Raw genomic sequence first — 19,755 nt, 5'->3', positions numbered from 1 at the left:
AACCTCCAAAATCCCCTAAAAATCCCCCCTGAAGTCCCCCAAATCCCCAAAACCCCCCAAATATCCCCCCCAAAAATCCCCAAACCCCAAAATCCTCCAAAAATCCCCAAATCCCAAACCCCAAAATCCCCTAAATCCCCCCAAACCCCAAAATGCTCCAAAAATCCCCCAAAAATCCCCTAAATCCAAAATCCCAAACCCCCAAAATCCCCTAAATCCCAAAATCCTCCAAAAATCCCCCAAAAATCCCCAAAATCCCAAACACCCAAATCCCCTAAATCCCAAAAAAACCCAAATATTCCCCAAAAATCCCCTAAATTGGGGATTTGGGAATTTTGGGATTTGGGAATTCCCGCCCCTCCCCCCTCCCTCATTCCCGTTTTTTTTTTCAGCTCCCGCTGGGAATTCCGGACCCCCCCGCCCAAACGGCTCCGAGCAGCTCCAGAAAATACCCAAAAAAATTCCCAAAATTCCCAGGAAATCGTGGAGAAAGCGGCGCCGGCCCGGAGGCTGCAGGTCCCCGCCGGAAATCCGGGAATTCCGACAGGAAATTCAGGAATTCTGGTGGAAAATTCAGGAATTCCAGAAAGAAATTCGGGAATTCCAGTTGGAAATTCAGGAATTCCAACGGGAAATTCGGGACTCCTGGCTGGAAATGCAGGAATGGCATCAGGAAATCCGGGAATTCTGTCAGGAAATCCGGGAATTCTGGGAATCCCGGTGCGTTCCCAACTTTCCGTGGCTCAGTTTTACGGGAGCCGGAATTACCGGGACCCCCTGGAGCGGAAACGGCTCCGGGAGCTGCTGGGGCATGGAGAGATCCCGGAAAAAACCCGGAATTCCGGGAATTCCGACAGGAAATTCCGGAATCCCGGCGGGAAATCTGGGGATTCCGACAGGAAATCCGGGAATTCCGCCAGGAAATCTGGGAATTCTGCCAGGAAGGGCAGCTCCAAAGGCAAAGGGAGCAGCGGGAATTCCTGGAATTCCAGGATGGGGAATTCCAGGATTGAGAATTCCCAGATTTCCAATGTTGAGAACTCCCGGAATTCCAGGATGGGGAATTCCCGGATTTCCGGGATTGGGAATTCCTGCAGAATTCCAGGATGAAGAATTCCCTTATTTGCTTTGATAGACTTTCCTGCCCCTGGCACAGAGGGAGGGGCTATAAACCAAATTGTCATTACAAATCTGTCTGAAAAGGACCTAAAATTAGATGCCATGAAAATGGCTCTGGGAATCCCCAAAGTCCCAGCTACGGTAAGAATCAGACTTTGTGCCTCTGTCCTGGAAGAGCACAGCACTGCAATGCATCCTAACACATTTTGCAACCTTCTAATAGATATATTTCATCTCATGCAAGAAGACAGATGAGTAATTCCCAGGAGCTTCATGCAAAATTGGCCCTAAAGCAGATCCCAGTAGGCATCAAGGTAAGCAAAGAAATGTAGCCCTTTCCATTTTAGCCAGCTGCAGTTGACAACAGATTTCAAATTTAGACTTCAAACATTCTCATGAAGAAATTAACCCTTAGGTTGTTGTGGCTTTACTGTGATCCATGTAAAATAGCACCTTTTCCTTGTGCATTTTTTTTAACACAACACTTTTTTTTTTAATTTTTTCCTTGCTAGGCTGGATTCTGTATGCTGCAAGGCTGTCATATCAGGATGCTGCAAAAGAGTTTGTTGCATCTTCTTCCTGAAAAGTTGGTGGAGTTTCTCTCTATGCAGAGGGTACAACCTTTATGGTCAGGACACTGTTTTCTTGCTTTCCCAGATTTCCAATGTTGAGAACTCCCGGAATTCCAGGATGGGGAATTCCCCGATTTCCGGGATTGGGAATTCCTGCAATTCCAGGATGAAGAATTCACGGAATTCTGGGATTGGGAATTCCCGGAATTCCAGGCTGGGGAATTCCAGGATTGAGAATTCCCAGATTTCCAATGTTGAGAACTCCCGGAATTCTCCCGGGTTTGGAGAGAATTCCCGGATTTCTGGGATTGAGAATTCCCGGATTTCTGGGATTGAGAATTCCCAGATTTCTGGGATTGGGAATCCCCAGAATTCCGGGATCAAGAATTCCCAAAATTCCAGCCAGGGAAGTTCGGGGCTGGAGAATTCCCAGATTTGCAAGGCTGAAAAATCCCGGAATTCCGGGGTGAAGAATTCCCACATTTCCAGTTTTGGGGATTCCCAGAATTCCCAAATTTCTGGCACTGAGAATTCTGGGATTGAGAATTCCTGGATTTCTGGCACTGGGAATTTGGGGAAATCCCAGATTTCCGCTGCTGAGAATTCCCAGATTTCCGGGAATTCCAGGCTGGAGAATTCTCACATTCCCAAGACTGAGAATTCCCAGAATTCCAGAATTTCCAGCACTGAGAATTCCCGGATTTCTGGCACCGGGAATGTTGGGAATTCCCGGATTTCTCGGAAGTCCATGATGGAGAATTCACAGATTTCCAAGCTTGGGAATTCCCAGAATTCTGAGATTGAGAATTTCAGAGTTTCCAACGCTGAGAATTCCCGGATTTCTGGGCTGGGGAATTCCCGGATTTCCGGGAATTCCGGGAATGCCGGGTGCTGCTGTCGGGGGCGCGGCCGCGGCCTCGGCTGCCCTCGCGCGCCGCCTTCTTCCGGAGCCGCAGAAATTCCCGGAAAAATCCCGGAAAATCCCGGGAAACGCCCCTGGGAGAGGCGGGCAAGGAAAACCAGGAAGGGGAATAAAAGTTGTTATAATTTTTCAGTTATAAGTATGAAGAAGTATAAGAGTAAAATAATGTATGTAGTAAAGAAGAAATTGATAATAATTAGGAATTACTTAGATAATATCTATAATTAGTAACATAGGTGAAATTATATAATTAGTAAGTATTAAAAGATTGTACATACTTTTAGAGTTTATAACAGTTGATAAATATTAAATTAGTGGTAAGTTAAATATTTATGTGTGGATAATGATTTTTCAAGTTTATTTTTAAAATAATTTTATTTGTTATATTGATAAAGTTAAATTGTTAAGTTAAAATTATTTGAATTTATTTTTGACGTAGAAAATATTTGGGTTTGTTGTTAATTATTTTATTTAGGTAGAGTTAGGGTTAGGTTATAGTTTAAATTTTAATTGGTGAATGTTATTTAATATATTTTTATATAGTGCTTTTAAAAATAGTAGTTAAGAGTAAAAATGTTAGGATTAAAGATTAATTACATTATTTAATAATTGGATTTTTTTAGAAGTTTTTTAGAATAGAGATGCTTTGAATATAGTAAACTTCTTTTTAAAGATTTGAAAGTGGTTATGGACGGGATTGTGAGTTTGGATTTGGATATTGAGAGTGTGAAGGTGCAGGAAATGTATGAGAGAGTGATTACTTAGTGTGAAACTTAGAAAAAGAAATTAATGTTGTAGTTGGATTTTGTATTCAAGTGATTTTGTAATAATAACTGAGGAAAGTGATAAGATTAACAGTTTGGAGGAGGTTTTTAATGAAATACCTTTTTAATCTTGAAAAATAGTTAAAATTATGATATAACATTAAGTTAAATTATAGAGTTAGTGTAGAGATTAGTTAGAGAGTTAACTTGGTTTAAGCGCTGTATAAGTTGAGAATAAAAAAGTAGGAATTAGAAATTTTATGTGTTTTTTAGATCATTCTATAAAGAGATAATAAAGTATATGAAAGTTGGTTGTAAATATCATAACAATATTTAATAAATATTGTTTATTATAAAAGATAATATAGTGATATAATATAATTAGTATATTAGTGGTAAGTGTTTGAAGAAGTTAGGATAACTTTTAAAAAATATTTATATATTAAGGAAATAGAGTAAAATTTTCAAACAGCATGATATGAATAGTAATTGCTATTTTTTGGTGTCGCTTCTAAAAGATAAGAGTAGAGATTGTAATGAAGTACAGAATTATTGATGAAATTGATGATATAATACAGTGTACTTTTTTTTACTTCTGAATAGGTGTTTGTTAGTGTTTTCTTTTAGTTGTTTTAATTGGAGGTGTTTTATTTTTTTAAGAAAATTGACCATATACTGTATAGTTTAGAGAAATGATTTTTAATAAAATTTAGCATAAGTTATATTAAATAACATTTAAATTTAGACTGAATGAATTTTGATAGTAAGGAATAATAAACTTAATTTTAATTGATAAAAAGAAAATGTATTTGTTTAAATGTATTGACACTTAATTTTGTTTGATTTCATTAATACTTAACATATTAAATGTTATTACTTATAAATATTGAAGGTTTTTTAAGTCTTTTGGTTTTGAAGAAATTTTAGCTTGTTGAGTTATGATTATTACTTATATCTTTACAGGGTGGTTTTACTTATTGGGAGACATGTTTCTTAGGAAAATATTTTTATTTGTGTTACATTTCAAATGGTACTAATTTGTATAGTGGGTTTTTTTTTTAATGCAGGATATTGATTAGATTGTTTTATAGTTTTTGTGGGCTTTGACAAATATTTATATGGTTAGGCTTTTCTATATTTGAAGTATGTTTTGATGGTTTTTGTTGTTTAGAATTTGAAGAGTATTTGGTGTTTGGAGGAAATAAAGGTGAGGGTTTTTTGGATACGGTTGAGTTGTATTTTTAATGTTAGTAAGGACTACTTTTGGTACGTTATTTTGATTTTTTGTTTGGTTATGGGGAGGGTCTCCTGTTAGATGTGCAAGCATGAGACTGGCACTAGGGCTTTTTGTCTAATGGTTGATGGGTCTCTTTTATGGGGAGGAGGTGTTATTTTAAGTTTTATAAAATACACTGAGAATTAGTTAAAATTATGTAAGAAACATTATGGCAATTAAAGGGTGCTATGTTTAAAGAGCTATAAATCTTTTTTAATAACTGCTTGGCATAAGGTGAGTTTGATCTACTTTTTCTGCCCTAGAAAGCATCAGGCACGTCCGCATCAATGGCACGACCCCTGCCCACTGCTCCTGTTTCACCCGACCAAAATCAAGAGCAAAAGTTGGTTGGGCTTTAAGAACATGAAATAACTTTGAAGCAAAATAAATCACATTTTTCCCGTGTTTTTTTCCTTTCAGATGCTGCACTCACCTCTGCAGACAAGCGCTGAGCTCTCACTGCAGGAACCTGTCAGGCCTCGGTGGCTGTGAGTTCACGTTCTTCTCACTGGGGAATTGAAATAATTGCTGGTTAATTGCAGAAATGTTTTCTGGAGCCTTTCCCCTTTTGTGCCCCTGTGCTGTGTGGGACAAGGGCAGAGGAGCCTCGGGCTGGAAAGGGGCGGGAGAAGGCAAAGGGACCCCCTGGTGTCCCCAGGGCTCTGTGGGGAACAGAACGGACACTGTGCGGGCACGGGGAGGTGAGGAGTGACAGTCTGGGGCCAAATCCCAGCTCACCCGCAGGGAAATAAGTGAGGGACATTTTGGAGGGGAAAGCTGAGGCCATGAGTTCACCCAGCCTGGCCAAGTTGTGTTCGCACAAAGTGGCACCAGAGACGAAAGTCAATCCAGAGCCCACCCTGCTCAACCTCTAAGTCCCAGAATAAATTCTTCAAGCTGCCCGTTGAGGGACTAAAAACACATGAAAGAGAACCAAGAGAATTCCGAGAGCAAACCAGAAGGTTCCTGGGAATCCCACTGCACTGTTGTCACAGCCTTTTTGACAGAGCTCTTAAGTTTTTTATTTTAATGCTGATTTTCTCTGCCTGGATCATTCACTCCATGGGCTGTGGGGATTTTTTGGGATTGAACTCCCTCCCTGTGGCCCTGACACTGCTCAGGAGCTGGAGGAAAAGCAGAGTCAGCTCTCCTGGCAGGGGCAAGGAGTTTTCCCCCAGAGCAGATGCAGCAGCTGCCCTCCAGCCCGGCCAGGAGGGATCTGCTTTGGCTCCTGGCTGCTGCAGGGACAGAACGTGTTCAGCTGCTCCAGGTGACATTCCAGCTGCCTCATCTCCCATCCCTGCTCCCGCCCCTCCTGCTCTCAGCTCCCGCCCAGCCAGCTGTGCCGAGGGGAATTTGTCCCACCAGCAGCAGGGGAAGGACAAGGGCTCCCACCCTGGCACTTGGATTGTCCCTCTGGGGGATGCTGGCTGCTGGGATTTAGATCATTCCATACATTTGGCTGCTGAAACTTCCTCACCCAGGGGATTTAGCACAAAGATTGTTCTCTGCGTGGTGCCGGGATTTGGGGTTCAGTATCAGCTTTGCTAGTACAGATGAATTATGCCCACAGCCCCAGGTTCCCTGCTGAATTCCTGCTGGAATAACCTGACAGTGCCTCGTGGAGAGTGGAAATTCCCATGCAGAGCTGCCACTTTAGCACCAGCTGTGTCAGGAACCAGCAGAGGTTCCAGGGAAGCTCAGTGGGATCAGGACAAGGACAGGTCTCTATTCTATAGAACTTGCTATTTAAAACCCTCATCCCCCAGCCCAGGGCTGTGTCTGGAGTCACTTGACAGAGTTCCCTGGAACTCAGCTGATTTCACCCCCCGGAGCTCAGGCTCCAGCTGATGTTTTAAAGCAGGACAAGGCGGTGGCTGGATGCGCTCCCGGCCTGTGCTGAGGCAGAACATCTGTCCTGCAGAAGCTCCGCTCCTTTCAGAGCCTCAGCAGCGGCCTCTGCATGTCCTTTTCCCTCAGGAAAGGGATGCACATCCCTGCCTGCAGCACACCTCCAGTGGGACCCACCTGTGAGAGTTTTCCATCACTTCTGCACCTCCAGCTGGCTCCCTGGAAATCTCCAGACATCATCGCACTCGAACCTCTGATTTTAAGGCATCTCCGAGGCTGTGGCTTGGCATTTAGTATCTGTGAGGGAAGATTGCCTTGGCTCAAATGAAATGTAAACTTTAAGGCATTTAGAGATTTTGAGGAGCTAAGAGAAATACGTCTTACTAGAATTAATTAAAATAAGAATAATAAATGAGTAGGCCTTGATGAAGTTAGGAGTTAGTAGTTAACTAATAATTAATTGCTTGTCAGCACAATGTTTAGTTAGCTGGGTTTATAATGAAGAATCTAGAAACTGATAAATAGCTTTTAGGAACATAAGACAATTGTGGGCCTCCTCTGTTCTGAAACCAATTGAAGACAAGGAATGGGAGTTCTACCAAGAGTTCATTTGTCATACTTGCATTGAAAAGGTAGAAAGGTCAGAAGGAGGAAGACATCATTTACTTCCTCATTTTGGGACCCCTCCCCATGAAAGGGACCACCGACCCATTTCAAGGGACAAACTACGCATGCTTAATAGCTTTTGGAGTGATTAGCATACGAAGCGGGGAATGGGATGTACCAAAATTATGAATATGTATTTGTATTTTGTGTATTCAATACTTGTATGGATAAAAAGACTCTGTAATCACCTGGAAGGGGCGGTGTGTATTTGGGAGCGATCCCGCACGCTGCCCGGCGTCGAATAAACACACACTTGCTAACTTTAAACTGTTTAGAGAGTTTTTGTCCGTCACAGTTGGATTTCGATACTAGATCAATATCCATATTTTTTTAATAAATCACAAACGCTGCTGGTGGATGATGGCCTCAGGCTGGAAAAGAGGGAGGAGATTTGGGGTGGCTGGGACATACCTGGCAGCTGTGTGGGAGCTCGGGGAGGTCAGAAACGGGGATTGCTGTCAGAGCCCCTCTGCAAACGGCCGTGCCTCCGTTCCCAGGTGATGCCAGCCGTTCCCTGGGGTCCCTCCGGGCTGTCGGTGCCGTCTGTCCGGGCTGAAGCATCCCTGCGCGCCTGTGGGGAGCAGCCCCCGGCCGAGGAGCCACGGGCAGCCCTTGAGCCGCGTCCGTGCCAGCGCTGTCCGGTGCCCCGGTGCCCGTGCCGGGCCGTGCGTTGGTCACGCTGCGAGCCACGGGCCGGGCACGGCAGCTCCTGCCCTGCCGAGCCAAGGACCGGAGGTGCTCTCTGCCCTCCGTGGGCTCCGGGCTCCTGCAGCCCCGCACCGGGCGCAGGCGGAGCGGGAGCGGCGGCCCCGGCGGAGCGGCGGTGCCGGTCCCGATCGCCGCCCCGATCCCGCCCCGATCCTCCGGCCGCGGCACCCCCACCCTGCCCGCCGAGGAAGGAGCGGCGCTGCCCGGCTCCCACAGCAGCCACCGGCGGGACCGGGGCCCAAATCCCCGGGCCCGGATCCCAGTCCCGGTCCCACCTGAGCCCGTCGGGCGCCGCGCAGCGCCGGGAGCAGCCCCGATCCGATCTCCGCACGGCGCTCCGAGCGCCGGTCCCGCCGCAGCCCGGCCGAGCATCCCCCGCAGAATGTGAGGCGGGCGCGGATCCGCCGCCATTTATGGGCGGGGGGCGGGGGGGCGGGGCCGGGGGCGGGGCCAGCACAGGTGCGCGCACAGGTGCGCGGGGCCCCAGCGCGCCTGCGCGGGGCGGGGCCGGGGGGATTTAAGCGGCGGGGAGGGCCGGGCAGAGCCATTTGACGCTGGGCGCTCGGGGCGGGAGGTTGCGGCCGGGCGGGCCCCTTTATCTCTTTTTCTCTATATTTCTTTGCTTCTGTGTTTCTGTTCTTTTGCATTTCTTTTTCTCTATACCTCTCCTGTGTACCCTCCCTTCCTCCCCTCCCCCACCCCCTACACCCTCCCCCCCCCCAAACCCCCCCCCTCCCTCTCCCCCCTAGCCCTCCCCTCCCTCCCCCCCGGGCGGCCCCCCCTACGCCCCTTTCCCTTTCCTCCCTTTCTATTCCCCTACTGACCCCTACCCTGTTCCTCTATCCTGTCCCTGTTCCTTCCCTCCCCAGCCGGGTTCCCCCGCGCCCCCTTTCCCTGCTCCCCTCCCCGCTCCACACGTTCCGCCTCCTTCCCCAAACCTGCCTTCAATCCTTCCTTTCCTTCCTCCACCCTGCCTTCCCCCCAGCCCCCTCCCCGACTGCCCCGCGCACCCCGACCTCTGTCCCCCTGCCCCCTGTCCTTGTCCCCTTCCTCTCGGCTGCCGCTGTGCTGCCCTGTTCTCGTTGCCCATTCCCCTTTTCCTTCTTTCCTCGCAGCCGCGGGGCTCGGGGTGCCGGATAATAAAGCCCAGAGGGCCGGAGCCCGGCGCCCCCCGCCCTCGCTGGGGTCCCCACACGGGGCAGGAGCCGCTCTGCGGGTCCCCCCATTACAGTGCAACACACGGGCCGACACTGCCGGGGCTCCGGCTTTCCCGACATCACACTGGGGGTCGGGCCGGGGGCAGGGAGGGTCCTGGGGGGTGGGGGGGTGAGGAAGGGCCCCCTCATTAGGAGGGGGCTCTGGGGGGAGGGGGGGGGTGGGGGTTAGGGGGAGGGATGGGGGGGCGGGGCCGGGGGGGTGGGAGGGGAGGGGCAGGGGGTGGGAGGGGTGGGGTAGGGGGGGTGCGGGGGGAGGGGTGGGGTGGGGGGGTGGGGTGGGGGGGAGGGGGGGTGGGGGGGTGGGGGGGAGGGGGGGTGGGGGGGGTGGGGGGGTGGGAGGGAGGGGTGGGGGGGAGGGGGGGTGGGAGGGAGGGGTGGGGGGGAGGGGGGGGTGGGGGGGAGGGGGGGTGGGGGGGGGGGTGGGAGGGGAGGGGCAGGGGGTGGGAGGGGTGGGGTAGGGGGGGTGCGGGGGGTGGGGTGGGGGGGGTGGGGTGGGGGGGAGGGGGGGTGGGGGTGGGGGGGGTGGGGGGGGTGGGGGGGTGGGGGGGTGGGAGGGAGGGGTGGGGGGGGTGGGGGGGTGGGAGGGAGGGGTGGGGGGGAGGGGGGGGTGGGAGGGAGGGGTGGGGGGGAGGGGGGGGTGGGGGGGAGGGGGGGGTGGGGGGGAGGGGGGGTGGGGTGGGGGGGTGGGGGGGGTTGGGGGGGTGGGGGGGGGGAGGGGGGGTGGGGGGGTGGGGGGGGGGAGGGGGGGTGGGGTGGGGGGGTGGGGGGGGGAGGGGGGGTGGGGGGGAGGGGGGGTGGGGTGGGGGGGTGGGGGGGGGGGGGGGGGGGGGGGGGGGAGGGGGGGTGGGGTGGGGGGGTGGGGGGGGGAGGGGGGGTGGGGGGGGGAGGGGGGGTGGGGTGGGGGGGTGGGGGGGGGAGGGGGGGTGGGGTGGGGGGGTGGGGGGGGGAGGGGGGGTGGGGGGGCCCTGGAGGACGGCTGCTGGTGTGTTTTTTTCATTCTTTTTTTTTTTATATGTCTGTTCATGCCGCTGAGTGACGTGACCCCCTCTGCTTCCCCCCCACCCCACCCCCCCACCCCCCCCACCCCTCCCCACCCCCCCACCCCACCCCCCCTCCCCCCCCACCCCCCCTCCCCCCTCCCCCCCACCCCCCCTCCCCCCCTCCCCACCCCCCCACCCCACCCCCCCTCCCCCCCCACCCCCCCTCCCCCCTCCCCCCCACCCCCCCTCCCCCCCACCCCACCCCCCCCACCCCCCTCCCCCCCACCCCCCCCACCCCCCCTCCCCCCCACCCCACCCCCCCACCCCTCCCCACCCCCCCACCCCACCCCCCCCACCCCCTCCCCCTCCCTCCCACCCCCCCACCCCCCCACCCCCCCACCCCACCCCCCCCACCCCCACCCCCCCCACCCCTCCCCCCCCCCCCCACCCCCCCACCCCCCCTCCCCCCCACCCCCCCACCCCCCCACCCCACCCCTCCCCCCCCCCACCCCCCCACCCCACCCCCCCACCCCTCCCCCCCCCACCCCCCCCACCCCCCCTCCCCCCCACCCCACCCCCCCCACCCCCCCTCCCCCCCACCCCACCCCCCCCACCCCCCCACCCCACCCCTCCCCCCGCACCCCCCCTACCCCTCCCCTCCCACCCCCCCGGCCCCGCCCCCCCATCCCTCCCCCTAACCCCCACCCCCCCTCCCTCCCCCCCTCCCACCCCACCCCCCCTACCCCACCCCTACCCCACCCCTCCCACCCCCTGCCCCTCCCCTCCCACCCCCCGGCCCCGCCCCCCCATCCCTCCCCCTAACCCCCACCCCCCCCCTCCCCCCAGAGCCCCCTCCTAATGAGGGGGCCCTTCCTCACCCCCCAGGACCCTCCCTGCCCCCGGCCCGACCCCCAGTGTGATGTCGGGAAAGCCGGAGCCCCGGCAGTGTCGGCCCGTGTGTTGCACTGTAATGGGGGGACCCGCAGAGCGGCTCCTGCCCCGTGTGGGGACCCCAGCGAGGGCGGGGGGCGCCGGGCTCCGGCCCTCTGGGCTTTATTATCCGGCACCCCGAGCCCCGCGGCTGCGAGGAAAGAAGGAAAAGGGGAATGGGCAACGAGAACAGGGCAGCACAGCGGCAGCCGAGAGGAAGGGGACAAGGACAGGGGGCAGGGGGACAGAGGTCGGGGTGCGCGGGGCAGTCGGGGAGGGGGCTGGGGGGAAGGCAGGGTGGAGGAAGGAAAGGAAGGATTGAAGGCAGGTTTGGGGAAGGAGGCGGAACGTGTGGAGCGGGGAGGGGAGCAGGGAAAGGGGGCGCGGGGGAACCCGGCTGGGGAGGGAAGGAACAGGGACAGGATAGAGGAACAGGGTAGGGGTCAGTAGGGGAATAGAAAGGGAGGAAAGGGAAAGGGGCGTAGGGGGGGCCGCCCGGGGGGGAGGGAGGGGAGGGCTAGGGGGGAGAGGGAGGGGGGGGGTTTGGGGGGGGGAGGGTGTAGGGGGTGGGGGAGGGGAGGAAGGGAGGGTACACAGGAGAGGTATAGAGAAAAAGAAACGCAAAAGAACAGAAACACAGAAGCAAAGAAATATAGAGAAAAAGAGATAAAGGGGCCCGCCCGGCCGCAACGTCCCGCCCCGAGCGCCCAGCGTCAAATGGCTCTGCCCGGCCCTCCCCGCCGCTTAAATCCCCCCGGCCCCGCCCCGCGCAGGCGCGCTGGGGCCCCGCGCAGGCGCGCTGGGGCCCCGCGCACCTGTGCGCGCACCTGTGCTGGCCCCGCCCCCGACCCCGCCCCCCCGCCCCCCGCCCATAAATGGCGGCGGATCCGCGCCCGCTTCACATTCTGCGGGGGATGCTCGGCCGTGCTGCGGCGGGACCGGCGCTCGGAGCGCCGTGCGGAGATCGGATCGGGGCTGCTCCCGGCGCTGCGCGGCGCCCGACGGGCTCAGGTGGGACCGGGACTGGGATCCGGGCCCGGGGATTTGGGCCCCGGTCCCGCCGGTGGCTGCTGTGGGAGCCGGGCAGCGCCGCTCCTTCCTCGGCGGGCAGGGTGGGGGTGCCGGGGCCGGAGGATCGGGGCGGGATCGGGGCGGCGATCGGGACCGGCACCGCCGCTCCGCCGGGGCCGCCGCTCCCGCTCCGCCTGCGCCCGGTGCGGGGCTGCAGGAGCCCGGAGCCCCGGGAGGGCAGAGAGCACCTCCGGTCCTTGGCTCGGCAGGGCAGGAGCTGCCGTGCCCGGCCCGTGGCTCGCAGCGTGACCAACGCACGGCCCGGCACGGGCACCGGGGCACCGGACAGCGCTGGCACGGACGCGGCTCAAGGGCTGCCCGTGGCTCCTCGGCCGGGGGCTGCTCCCCACAGGCGCGCAGGGATGCTTCAGCCCGGACAGACGGCACCGACAGCCCGGAGGAACCCCAGGGAACGGCTGGCATCACCTGGGAACGGAGGCACGGCCGTTTGCAGAGGGGCTCTGACAGCAATCCCCGTTTCTGACCTCCCCGAGCTCCCACACAGCTGCCAGGTATGTCCCAGCCACCCCAAATCTCCTCCCTCTTTTCCAGCCTCAGGCCATCATCCACCAGCAGCGTTTGTGATTTATTAAAAAAATATGGATATTGATCTAGTATCGAAATCCTAATGTGACGGACAAAAACTCTCTAACAGTTTAAAGTTAGCAAGTGTGTGTTTATTCGACGCCGGGCAGCGTGCGGGATCGCTCCCAAATACACACCGCCCCTTCCAGGTGATTACAGAGTCTTTTTATCCATACAAGTATTGAATACACAAAATACAAATACATATTCATAATTTTGGTACATCCCATTCCCCGCTTCGTATGCTAATCACTCCAAAAGCTATTAAGCATGCGTAGTTTGTCCTTTGAAACGGGTCGGTGGTCCCTTTCATGGGGAGGGGTCCCAAAATGAGGAAGTAAATGACATCTTCCTCCTTCTGACCTTTCTACCTTTTCAATGCAAGTATGACAAATGAACTCTTGGTAGAACTCCCATTCCTTGTCTTCAATTGGTTTCAGAACAGAGGAGGCCCACAATTGTCTTATGTTCCTAAAAGCTATTTATCAGTTTCTATATTCTTCATTATAAACCCAGCTAACTAAACATTGTGCTGACAAGCAATTAATTATTAGTTAACTACTAACTCCTAACTTCATCAAGGCCTACTCATTTATTATTCTTATTTTAATTAATTCTAGTAAGACGTATTTCTCTTAGCTCCTCAAAATCTCTAAATGCCTTAAAGTTTACATTTCATTTGAGCCAAGGCAATCTTCCCTCACAGATACTAAATGCCAAGCCACAGCCTCGGAGATGCCTTAAAATCAGAGGTTCGAGTGCGATGATGTCTGGAGATTTCCAGGGAGACAGCTGGAGGTGCAGAAGTGATGGAAAACTCTCACAGGTGGGTCCCACTGGAGGTGTGCTGCAGGCAGGGATGTGCATCCCTTTCCTGAGGGAAAAGGACATGCAGAGGCCACTGCTGAGGCTCTGAAAGGAGCGGAGCTTCTGCAGGACAGATGTTCTGCCTCAGCACAGGCCGGGAGCGCATCCAGCCACCCCCTTGTCCTGCTTTAAAACATCAGCTGGAGCCTGAGCTCCGGGGGGTGAAATCAGCTGAGTTCCAGGGAACTCTGTCAAGTGACTCCAGACACAGCCCTGGGCTGGGGGATGAGGGTTTTAAATAGCAAGTTCTATAGAATAGAGACCTGTCCTTGTCCTGATCCCACTGAGCTTCCCTGGAACCTCTGCTGGTTCCTGACACAGCTGGTGCTAAAGTGGCAGCTCTGCATGGGAATTTCCACTCTCCACGAGGCACTGTCAGGTTATTCCAGCAGGAATTCAGCAGGGAACCTGGGGCTGTGGGTATAATTAATCTGAACTAGCAAAGCTGATACTTAACCCCAAATCCAGGCACCACGCAGAGAACAATCTTTGTGCTAAATCCCCTGGGTGAGGAAGTTTCAGCAGCCAAATGTATAGAATGATCTAAATCCCAGCAGCCAGCATCCCCCAGAGGGACAATCCAAGTGCCAGGGTGGGAGCCCTTGTCCTTCCCCTGCTGCTGGTGGGACAAATTCCCCTCGGCACAGCTGGCTGGGCGGGAGCTGAGAGCAGGAGGGGCGGGAGCAGGGATGGGAGATGAGGCAGCTGGAATGTCACCTGGAGCAGCTGAACACGTTCTGTCCCTGCAGCAGCCAGGAGCCAAAGCAGATCCCTCCTGGCCGGGCTGGAGGGCAGCTGCTGCATCTGCTCTGGGGGAAAACTCCTTGCCCCTGCCAGGAGAGCTGACTCTGCTTTTCCTCCAGCTCCTGAGCAGTGTCAGGGCCACAGGGAGGGAGTTCAATCCCAAAAAATCCCCACAGCCCCCAGAGTGAATGATCCAGGCAGAAAAAATCAGCATTGAGATAAAAAACTTAAAGCTCTGTCAAAAAGGCTGTGACAACAGTGCAGTGGGATTCCCAGGAACCTTCTGGTTTGCTCTCGGAATGCTCTTGGTTCTCTTTCATGTGTTTTTAGTCCCTCAACAGGCAGCTTGAAGAATTTATTCTGGGACTTAGAGGTTGAGCAGGGTGGGCTCTGGATTGACCTTCGTCTCTGGTGCCACTTTGTGCGAACACAACTTGGCCAGGCTGGGTGAACTCATGACCTCAGCTTTCCCCTCCAAAATGTCCCTCACTTATTTCCCTGCGGGTGAGCTGGGATTTGGCCCCAGACTGTCACTCCTCACCTCCCCGTGCCCGTACAGTGTCCGTTCTGTTCCCCACAGAGCCCTGGGGACACCAGGGGGTCCCTTTGCCTTCTCCTGCCCCTTTCCAGCCCGAGGCTCCTCTGCCCTTGTCCCACACAGCACAGGGGCACAAAAGGGGAAAGGCTCCAGAAAACATTTCTGCAATTAACCAGCAATTATTTCAATTCCCCAGTGAGAAGAACGTGAACTCACAGCCACCGAGGCCTGACAGGTTCCTGCAGTGAGAGCTCAGCGCTTGTCTGCAGAGGTGAGTGCAGCATCTGAAAGGAAAAAAACACAGGGGAAAAATGTGATTTATTTTGCTTCAAAGTTATTTCAAGTTCTTAAAGCCCAACCAACTTTTGCTCTTGATTTTGGTCGGGTGAAACAGGAGCAGTGGGCAGGGGTCGTGCCATTGATGCGGATGTGCCTGATGCTTGCTGGGGCAGAAAAAGTAGATCCAACTCACCTTATGTCAAGCAGTTATTAAAAAAGATTTATAGCTCTTTAAACATAGCACCCTTTAATTACCATAATGTTTCTTCCATGAGTTTAACTAATTCTCAGTGTATTTTATAAAACTTAAAATAACACCTCCTCCCCATAAAACACACTCATCAAGCATTAGACAAAAAGTCCTAGTTCCAGTCTCACGCTCCCACATCTAACCAAAGGAGACCTTCCCCACAACCAAACAAAAAATCAAAATAACATACCATACAACTCAGCTGTATCCAAAAACCCCTCACCTTTATTTCCTCCAAACGCCAAATACTCTTCAAATTCTAAATCAAAAACTCTTAGAAAAACAACAAAAACCATCAAAACATACTTCAAAAATAGAAAAGCCTAACCATATAAATATTTTTTCAAAGCCCACAAAAAATATAAAACAATCTAATCAATATCCTGCATTTAAAAAAACCCCACTGTACAAATTAGCACCATTTGAAATGTAACATAAATAAAAGATCTTTTACTAAGAAACATATCTCCCAATAAATAAAACCACCCTGTAAAGATATAAGTAATAATTATAACTCAACCAACTAAAATTTCTTTAAAACCAAAAGACTTAAAAGACCTTCAATATTTATAAATAATAACATTCAATATGTTGTGTTAATAAAATCAAACAAAATTAAATGTCAGTACATTTAAATAAATACATTAAGTTTCTTTTTATCTATTAAAATTAAGTTTATTATTCCTTACTATCAAAATTCATTGTCTAAATTTAAATGTTATTTAATATAACTTATCCTAAATTTTATCAAAGATCATTTCTCTAAACTATACAGTATATGGTTAATTTTCTTAAAAATTAAAACAACTCCAATGAAAACAACTAAAAGAAAACACTAACAAACACCTATTCAGAAGTAAAAAAAATACAGTGTATTATATCATCAATTTCATCAAAAATTCTGCTCTTCATTACAATCCCTACTCTTTTTATCTTTTGTAACACCAAAAAATAGCAATTACTATTCATATCATACTATTTAAAAATTTTACTCTATTTCCTTAATATATAAATATTTTTTAAAAGTTATCCTAACTTCTTCAAACACTTACTACTAATATACTTTATCTCTTTATATAATGATCTAAAAACACATAAAATTTCCAATTCCTACTTTTTTATTCTCAACTTATACCGCTCTTACACCAGGTTAACTCTCTAACTAATCTCTACACTAACTCTATAATTTAACCTAATGTTATCTCATCATTTTAAATATTTTTCAAGATTAAAAAAAAGATATTTGATTAAAAACCTCCTCCAAACTGTTAATCTTATCAGTTTCCTCAGTTATTATTACAAAATCACTTCAATATAAAATCCAACTACAACATTAATTTCTTTTTCTAAGTTTCACACTAAGTAATCACTCTCTCATACATTTCCTCCACCTTCACACTCTCAATATCCAAATCCAAACTCACAATCCTGTCCATAACCACTTTCAAATCCTTATAAAAATAGGTTACTATATTCAAAGCATATCTATTCTAAAAAACTTCTAAAAAAACCAATTATTAAATAATGTAATTAATCTTTAATCCTAACATTTTTACTCTTAACTACTACTTTTAAAAACATTATATAAAAATATATTAAGTAACATTTGCCAATTAAAATTTAAAATCTAACCTAACCCTAACTCTACCTAAATAAAATAATTAACAACAAACCCAAATATTTTCTACGTCAAAAATAAATTAAAATAACTTTAATTTAACAATTTAACTTTATCAATATAACAAATAAACTTATTTTTAGAATAAACTTAAAAAATCATTATCCACACATAAATATTTAACTTACCACTAATTTAACATTTATCAACTATTATAACTCACACAAAATCTACTTATAAAAATGTACAACTTTAAGAAATATCAAAAATAAGAATAACTTATAAAACGTAACAATAAATAAAATTTAACACCATAATTTAAAAATCTTATGCCAAAATTATACATTTTAATTATATTATTATAATAATACTAATGATAACACCTTCTGTATGTTAATTTATGCAACAAATACTTAACAAATCCATTATTAAAATTTTTTTTTCATACAGAGAGAGAGGGGAGACGTGGGAATGGGAAAACCAGAAACTCCCACAGACACTGAAAGATTTGATCTGCAGCCTCGGGAGAAGCTGGGATTGATGTACCAATACAAGACACGGGCATTACGCAGGAAAAGAATAAAACAACATAAAATAACTTCTGTTTCTGTGGCTGTCAGTAGGAGCCTGCCCCGAGTGAGTGAGAGAGGAAACTGTGTGGGCACGATGGGGAAGGGTTTGCAGGGCAGGGCTGGGGCTGTGTGCGCTACACTGAGAGCTGACAAGTTCCAACAGAAGGCATTGAACAAAAGTACCCTCAGTGCGGCAGAACTGAGCAGAGGTGCTGGGTTCCAAAAGCCAAATAAACCCCGGGGTTAGAAAGTTCTGGCCTGCCTTGGAACAAAGAACTTGTGGCTGCTCCTGAGCCGCAGCAGCTGCTCGCTCTGCAAACCCTCACGCTCCCAGGCGGGTGTTCACCTGAGCACTGAGTGCTCCCGGCCCAAGAGCAGTCCCATCCCTTCCTTGCTAACAGCACAGGGAGAAAAAATGAAAAAAGATCACTCTGGCCAGCAGGGCTCTCTCTCTCTGCGTGGGTTAGGGGCAGGGCCCTGCAGGGAGCAGGGCGCTCCAGCACCGACAGCCCGAATCCAGAGCAGATCCACGGGGGAGCAGCGGGCTGGGGACAGCTGGGGACAGCAATGAGCAGAGCCCATCAGCCTCCCTCTGGGGCTGGGACTGCATTTAGCACACAGCTCATACCAGCTGTGGCACTTACACACCTCAGACTCCTTACCACAAACCAGTTCTGGTCTAGCTCTCAGGGTGACCTGCACCTCCTCCCCAGAAACCACAGGAATTAGAATTTCCTGCTGGTTTTACAAACTTCACGGCAGCTTTGCAAATGCAAATCCCAGCAGGCCCCTGCTTTCCAGAGCACCCATCCTCAGCCATCTCCACTTCCCTGGAAAACTGCTCCAGCCCCGGGCTGTACCAAGGTGAGCACAAGTCTGGAGAGGTCAGAACCCTCACCTGGACTGCTGCACTCGGAATGAGATCCAGCTACAAATGGAATTCCAGAAACAGCCTCCAAAATGTTCCATAATCACACCTTTAAAATGGCTCCACAGGGCAACAGCTCCGGTGCCAGAGCAGCACCTGCACGAGTCCTTGTGCCAGCCCTGGCTCCCTGAAAAACACAATAAACCAACATCACACAGGCCTTGTTTGCAGAATTCCTGATCCAAACCCTCACCTTTCCTGCCCAGCACTGAAGGAAATCTGACACGGTATTCACAGGTAACCTTTGCTGAGAGCAGCCATCACCCCAGTCCTCCAGCCTGGGCAAGGTTTTGCAGTGAATGGACCCAACTTCTAACCCTGAACCTAAATTTCTGTCAGCTTTTGTTAGAAAGATACTGGAGAGAAAATCATACAACAGATTTAAAACATTGCACGAGGAATAACCGGCCCAGACAAAACCAAACCACCCCCATCTCTGCTCCACCCCATTTCTCCCAGTTTTGGGAGAAATACTGATATAATTTGCAAATACTCTCCTTCCCTGCTGCACTATCCTTCACTGCACGTCCCTGGAGAGGATTTACTCCATTTTCTGTGCCCAGCAGCACCTCTGCAGCCCAAATCCCACTCCTCGCAGACACAGCCAGAGCAGAGCTCAGGCAGTGTTCCCAGCAGCGGATGCAATTCCGAGTTCCCTGGATTGCTCACGGGGCACTCGCAGCAATCTCCCCTCAGCCCAGACTCTGTGCTCAGAGGGAAGCGCAGCCCGATGGGACACAGCTCTGGCACCACATTCCCCTTGTTCCTGCTGGCCTGGAAAGCCACAGATAAACCCAGTCCCTCCGACCTTGCACCCTGAACCCCAGGAGAGCCGGAGCTGACCCCAGATCCCGGCGCCCTGCACGGCTGCGCTGACACCAGCACAGGCTGAGCGCCGCCCAGCACCCTTCCTCATTTTCCTCCCTCTGCTCCCAAATCCTGCCAGCCCTGCCCTGCAGCTCCTGCCCCAGCCCCAGCAGAGGCTGGCACCCAGCCCTGCAGCAGCTGGCAGAGCTGGGAATGCACCAAGAGCTCGGCTTCCCGGGCTCCCAGCCCCAGACCAGTCCTTGGGTGCCCGAACAATGCCCAGCCTGCCCCCCTGGGCACAGCCAAACACCACAGCTCCGTCAGCCCCAAGGAACTCTGGCATTTGCCTCTTCCCTGCTGCCCTTTCCCAGCACACAGGGGTACGGCTGGGCTGTCAGAAATGGCATTCCCGAGGCACTTAATCCCAGCGGAGAGGAAAAGGGGAACCCTGCGTCCCTCTGACTTACCCCACAGCGTGGGCAGGACCTGGA

At 51.4% G+C, this 19,755-nt stretch overlaps 4 long non-coding RNA genes across 5 annotated transcripts; 2 read left to right on the top strand and 2 right to left on the bottom strand.

Annotated features, from left to right (window-relative positions):
- Window positions 1–523: 523 nt before the first annotated feature.
- Window positions 524–7,437, top strand: LOC140681749 (uncharacterized). 2 transcript variants are annotated; one of them, XR_012052881.1, is made up of 3 exons: window positions 524–1,433; window positions 1,632–1,747; window positions 5,074–7,437. It is a non-coding gene; the product is annotated as an uncharacterized lncRNA (long non-coding RNA). The 2 variants fall into 2 exon arrangements; XR_012052882.1 differs by lacking the exon at window positions 1,632–1,747.
- On the bottom strand, window positions 4,506–8,508 carry LOC140681750 (uncharacterized). The gene is made up of 2 exons (XR_012052883.1): window positions 6,682–8,508; window positions 4,506–5,161 (listed from the first exon to the last, which is right to left on the bottom strand). It is a non-coding gene; the product is annotated as an uncharacterized lncRNA (long non-coding RNA).
- Window positions 8,509–12,731: 4,223 nt separating this feature from the next.
- Window positions 12,732–19,476, bottom strand: LOC140681741 (uncharacterized). Its single transcript, XR_012052872.1, has 2 exons — window positions 18,428–19,476; window positions 12,732–15,094 (listed from the first exon to the last, which is right to left on the bottom strand). It is a non-coding gene; the product is annotated as an uncharacterized lncRNA (long non-coding RNA).
- Window positions 15,007–17,555, top strand: LOC140681740 (uncharacterized). The gene is made up of 2 exons (XR_012052871.1): window positions 15,007–15,081; window positions 17,408–17,555. It is a non-coding gene; the product is annotated as an uncharacterized lncRNA (long non-coding RNA).
- Window positions 19,477–19,755: the final 279 nt, after the last annotated feature.

This window comes from Taeniopygia guttata, chromosome Z, assembly GCF_048771995.1.
Source record: "Taeniopygia guttata chromosome Z, bTaeGut7.mat, whole genome shotgun sequence".
NCBI classification, from domain to species: domain Eukaryota; kingdom Metazoa; phylum Chordata; class Aves; order Passeriformes; family Estrildidae; genus Taeniopygia; species Taeniopygia guttata.
Note: the sequence above shows the minus strand (reverse complement) of the source record. Positions and strands in the feature narration are given on the sequence as shown.